Raw genomic sequence first — 6,834 nt, forward strand, 5'->3', positions numbered from 1 at the left:
TTGTTGAAGACTTTAAAGTAACAGTCTTGATCCATAATACTAATTCTCATCATAATTTGAAACACTTCCATTATGTCACCTTATGATTTTGGTTTGCTTAAACTGAACAAATTCAACTCCTCTCTCCCCTGATAGCTCATGAAATTAGCTTAGTTGCTTGTCTCTGTACTTTGTCTATCTCCACTACATCTTTTTTTTGTAATATGGAGACCAAAACTACACACAGTACTCCTGCTGAGGCCTCACTAGTGCACTATATAACTTAAGTACAACCTCCTTTAACACCACACCTACAACCTAACGTTCTAATAGTAGACGGATTGAGAGAGCATGGGGGGTCATGAGGTCGCTTGAAAGGGGTGTGTGGCTATCTATACAAAAGGATGAAAGGTCCAAGTCTTTAGAGTCCTGTTGCTTCCTGTCTTGCTATACGGTTGTGAGACATTGACGCTATCCAGTGACCTGAGATGAAGACTGAACTCCTTTGGTACTGTGTCTCTCCAGATAATCCTTGGGTACCATTGGTTTGACTTTGTGTCAAATGAGTGAATGCCCACTGAGTCCCGAATGAGGCAAATTACCTGCATTGTGAGGAAGCGTCAGTTTTGACACTATGGCCATGTGGTGCGATTCCCTGAGGCTGATCCGACTCACAGTATCCTCATTGCTGAGGACGCGAGTGGCTGGACCAGGTCAAGGGGATGCCCACGTAACACCTGGCTGCGGCAGATAGAGGGTCATTTCCGGAGGGTGGCACTGGACCCCATGTCTGCCTGAGGGGTTACTAACCAGATTCCCGAGTTGTTTCATTGTAAGGTGGATGCATCAACGCACTGTATACTCCCCGACCCTGTTCTAATAGCATTCTTGATCACATCAGTACATTTTCTGGATATACACTCACCTAAAGGATTACTAGGAACACCATACTAATACAGTGTTTGACCCCCTTTCGCCTTCAGAACTGCCTTAATTCTACATGGCATTGATTCAACAAGGTGCTGAAAGCATTCTTTAGAAATGTTGGCCCATATTGATAGGATAGCATCTTGCAGTTGATGGAGATTTGTGGGATGCACATCCAGGGCACGAAGCTCCCGTTCCACCACATCCCAAAGATGCTCTATTGGGTTGAGATCTGGTGACTGTGGGGGCCATTTTAATACAGTGAACTCATTGTCATGTTCAAGAAACCAATTTGAAATGATTCGAGCTTTGTGACAAGGTGCATTATCCTGCTGGAAGTAGCCATCAGAGGATGGGTACATGGTGGTCATGAAGGGATGGACATGGTCAGAAACAATGCTCAGGTAGCCCGTGGCATTTAAACGATGCCCAATTGGCACTAAGGGGCTTAAAGTGTGCCAAGAAAACATCCCCCACACCATTACACCACCACCACCAGCCTGCACAGTGGTAACAAGGCATGATGGATCCATGTTCTCATTCTGTTCATGCCAAATTCTGACTCTACCATAATATGTCTCAACAGAAATCGAGACTCATCAGACCAAGCAACATTTTTCCAGTCTTCAACTGTCCAATTTTGGTGAGCTTGTGCAAATTGTAGCCTCTTTTTCCTATTTGTAGTGGAGATGAGTGGTACCCGGTGGGGTCTTCTGCTGTTGTAGCCCATCCGCCTCAAGGTTGTGCGTGTTGTGGCTTCACAAATGCTTTGCTGCATACCTCGGTTGTAATGAGTGGTTATTTCAGTCAAAGTTGCTCTTCTATCAGCTTGAATCAGTCAGCCCATTCTCCTCTGACCTCTAGCATCAACAAGGCATTTTCACCCACAGGACTGCCGATGTTTTTACCTTTTCACACCATTCTTTGTAAACCCTAGAAATTGTTGTACCTGAAAATCCCAGTAACTGAGCAGATTGTGAAATACTCAGACTGGCCCGTCTGGCACCAACAACCATGCCACGCTCAAAATTGCTTAAATCACCTTTCTTTCCCATTCTGATATTCGGTTTGGAGTTCAGGAGATTGTCTTGACCAGGACCACACCCCTAAATGCATTGAAGCAACTGCCATGTGATTGGTTGATTAGATAATTGCATTAATGAGAAATTGAACAGGTGTTCCTAATAATCCTTTAGGTGAGTGTAGACTCTGATGAGTCCACTATGACTCCTAGGCAGGAGCTAGCTCTTAATTTTTGGTGCCCTAGGCAAAGGTGGAAATATCGCAGCCAAAGCACACAGTCTTAAATGTAACTGCTGTACACATATCACCTGGAAGTGCTTGGGTAGGGTTTATATATATATATATAAACTAGACATTAGGCCCGTTACAATAACGGGTGCTAGAACAGTATTGCATAAACATTAGTAGGAACAGTCTGTATTAAATGGCAAGGGACCTCAACCTCATTCTGCTTCTTGTCATAATTTTTTTTTTTTAAATATTTTTGCAAGAAGCCTAAAGTAAAATAATAATAAAAATAAAATAGAAACATATATGATAATACAGTAAGTATAATTAATATTGCCTTAGTGTAAAACTTTGTAACAATATGTAATATACAATATCTGAAGAAGATATTTAGGAAAAAGGTTTTATTTTTTTACCTCATGAAATTTTTCTATAAAATTTCATTATAGACCACATTCTTTGTAAATATTCTGTCTGAGTTTGGCAACAGTTTGCCTTGTTCAGGACCATCTACAACCTTGACAACAACATCTGAAAAACTTCTAACTCTTGATAATGCCACATATAACTGACTGTGGCTAAATACTAGTTGGGGCAAGTAAATGGCAACTTTTTCTAAGGTTTGCCCCTGAGCTTTATTAATTGTTATGGCAAAGGCTAATGTAACTGGAAATTGTCGCCTTTTTAAGGTAGAGGGTAAATTAGTAGAGGATGGAGCCAAATCAATACGGGGAATAAAGACGATGTCCGCTTCAGCTGAACCTGTTATTACTTGAGCAATGATGAGGTTTCTAAACACTCTTTTAGTGTTTATATTCCTAAGGAGCATAATTATTATCCCTTTTTAAGGTTCAGTTTATGTCTCGGCATTCCTGTTGGAGTTAGCTGATTAAGAAACTCAATAGGGTAGTTCTGCATATCTTGCTCAGTTGATAATTTTTTTTTACGCTCATTTTCCTGCTCTTCTGAGTCTTTCTCTTGTAGCTTTTTTATGACGCTCATTTTCTTTGTCTTCAATCGATCTATGTGCTCGTATTTTTCTTTGTCTTTCAGCCTTTCTTTTGTTGATGTTTACTTGTTGAGCTGACCGTTCTTCCAGGAGATGTTGCTTAAAAAGGGTTTGAGTGTCTGTGTCTTTTGTCCCACTTGACGTGTCCTTCTTTTTGGGTGGCATGTTGTTAGTAGATGTTAGTAAAAATGCGTGGGGCACTATGTGTGGCGTCTCTCCAGCAATGGATTTTATGTGCGCGGCCGTGAGTACCCAATTAGCACTCTCCCCAGCAAATGCGCGGGGCACTATGTGTGGCGTCTCCCTAGCAATGGATTTAATGTGCATGGTTTCCACCTTTATTTGCTTATCATGCGCGGCCGAGGCTACGCCATTCACTGTGTTGCTTATCATGCGCGGCCGAGGCTACGCCATCCACTGTGTTGCTTATCATGCGCGGCCGAGGCTACGCCATTCACTGTGTTCCCAGTTTCCACCTTTATTTGCTTATCATGCGCGGCTGAGGCTATGCCATTCACTGTCGTGCAAATGGGCGGGGCACGGTGCAGCCCAGCGCATGCGCACTTCTCCAGAAGACACACACACACGGACACCTGGACGTACACAGGGGTTTTATTAAAGAGGATGATATATTACAGTGAGTGTAGTAAATGTTCACGAAGCTGAAGATTCCTTGCAATCCCCATTTCATTTCCATGTGTGCTATTAAAATTTATCTTGAATATATCGAATCAAAGGCTAGGGGTGAAGGGTGGGGGGTTTCCTCAGTGTTAGTATAATAGAGTTTGTGATGATTGACAAATTAAGCCCTTTGCCATTTTAGGAGCCTAGTACATCGGTATGGTAGAGCCAGCCCTGCTCCTTTGTCCCTCTCATCACAGGGACTTTCATCTTTCAGATCTCCCATTGTGTATTCAAATTTAACAAGCCATGAAAACCATGTTAGCAACCTGATGTCAAGTAATCAAGTGGACAGGCCTATTTGTCCTCTTTGTATTCTAACTGAGCATATCAAGGACCAGCGTTATTAGTAAGTAGATGGCTAGTGTTCTTCAACTCATCTTTTTTCCTGTAAAGCTTTGCTTTTTTAGATTTTTTGACTTAGTAAATAATAATACTAATATAATTAATTTCATTAGTGCAGCAGGTTTTCTAACTACTCAAAATGGTTTACATAGACAATGAGAAACCACTTCAACCACCACCAGTGTGTAGCATCCACCTGGAGGGTGCAACAGGAGCATTTCTTGAGCCAGCACTCTCATCACACATTAGCTAATAAGTGGTGAAGGGATGATAGAGTTAGCCAAATAGAAACAGGGGATGACTAGGGGACCTGTTTAGCCAGGACAGCTGGGAAAGATTGCCTGGCATCTTTTATTACCATAGAGAGCGAGGACCTTGGTTTTACATCTCATCCAAAGCAAGCATCATTTTTACTGCACAGTGTCACCATCATTGCACTGGCACATTGGAATCCACACCCAGACCACAGGGTAAGCATCCTGATAGGCTCACCAACACCTCTTCCAGTAGCAAACCAAATTTCTCTAAGATGTTCTCCAATCCAAGTATGGGGCGGGACCAAAAATGCTTAGCTTCAGCCAGCTTACTGCTCTGAAGAGCAGGTGGTACGGCTGCTGATTATATGGCATTCTGATTTTTTATTCATTTTATGTTCATTTTAGAGTTTTGTATTTTTAAATTTAATATTTTATTTTTTAATTTGGTATTTCTGTAATTGTTAACTAAATAAATAAAGATTTGTATCGTCAAGGCATCTATTGTTTTCCTATTCAGGAACAATTATAGCAGGATTTGAGTGCAACTTCTGAGAAAAGTGCTATATAGAAATAAAATGATTTACATGAATTGAATAAGCCTGTTTCAAGACTTTTGTTATTTTTGGAAGATTTCTTTCACAGTGAGCATTAGATTTCACTACACTATTCTTTGTGCAGCAGTATTCATCTACTGGGATCAGGTGAGCCACACAGTTTGTTTCTGGTGAAAAGGGCAACATTTGCTACATGCTGTTTAAAAGGCTTATGTGTGACTCTTGGATCTGCTTTTGCGTTCATTAGGACAGGTGCTCAAGTTGTGCTCCAGTGCTATGAATACCAAGGGCACTAAAACAGTCCAGTCCCACGATCATGAATGACAAATAATTTAAAATCAATAGCTCTTTAACCATACACCTTCAAAAGATGATTATAACAACTGGAGCATTTCTGTACAGTAATGCCGGATCAGTGATAGATCGTCAGGGCACAAGGCATGATATGTTTCTTTATGGATTATCGAACATATGAAACCTAAATTCTCTTCCATTCAAAGCAACATCTTGTTTAGGTAAGGCATGGCTTGAGATGGATCCCAGGCTCGTCAGTTACCTTAAATAACAAGGTCATCTGTACCTTTATTGCTTATGGTATGTACTGTACTATACTGTTGTTGTGTCTGCTTCTTTTTTAAACAGTTTTGTGGGTCAATATTTCCTTTTGCATACTCGTATTACAGATATTAGCTTGCACAAGTTGATTAAATACATGTGGAAAAAGTCAAGTTCTGTAAGTGTCAACATTAGCTGCATGGCTTTTACTCTTCATGTTGTGGTACTCCATTTGACATGGTTGGAAAAGGGCCTTCTTATAAACATAAGCCAAAAGGTAGTATAGGTGTTGCGGAGAGAGAAGCATTTCAGGTTTGAGTAACACTGAAATATATTTTATGTCAGTTCCAACTTAGTTATTGATGTACTTCCTCATTGCCCCATGAAATTAATCCTTGCTATGCACCCGAAAGGTAAGAGTTGTTAAAGAAAGTAATCTACCACTGATCTCTGAGATAAATGCCTTTTCAGTGGTCAGCTTAACTAAGAAATGTAATATCCACGGTTCTTCAGTCTGATCCTGTAATTAGATGTGAACCACCCAATCTCACTGAGATTGCACAGAGGATAAATCAGCTAAGGGTAAGGAAGGCTGCAGGGATCTGTGGTATCTGGGGTGAACTCCTCCAGGTTGGCGTTAAGGTTGTCATCCTGGCATTGAAAGCAGTCTTTGTTTCCTTTTTTTTTTTACATTTTATTAATTTTACTAGCAGAATACCCGCGCTTCGCAGCGGAGAAGTAGTTTGTTAAAGAAGTTATGAAAAAGAAAAGCAAACATTTTAAAAATAACGTAAGATGATTGTTAATGTAATTGTTTTGTCATTGATATGAGTGTTGTTGTCATATCTATCTATTTATATATATATATATATATATATATATATCAAAATAGCTGCATTGGCAGCGGAGAAGTAAAAAGAAAAGGAAACATTTTAATAATAACGTAACATGATTGACAATGTAATTGTTTTGTAATTGTCATGAGTGTTGCTGGCATATATATATATATATATATATATATATATATATATATACATATACACACATACATATATATATACATATACATATATATACACATACTGTATATATACACACACACATATATACATACTGTATATACAACATATACATATCTACATATATACTGTATATACACATATATACAAATCTACATATATATATCTACATATATATATTAGGGGTGGGACTCGATTAAAAAAATTAATCCAATTAATTAGAGGCTGTGTAAGAATTAATCTTGATTAATCGTATG

Source organism: Polypterus senegalus, chromosome 8 (assembly GCF_016835505.1).
Source record: "Polypterus senegalus isolate Bchr_013 chromosome 8, ASM1683550v1, whole genome shotgun sequence".
NCBI lineage: Eukaryota > Metazoa > Chordata > Cladistia > Polypteriformes > Polypteridae > Polypterus > Polypterus senegalus.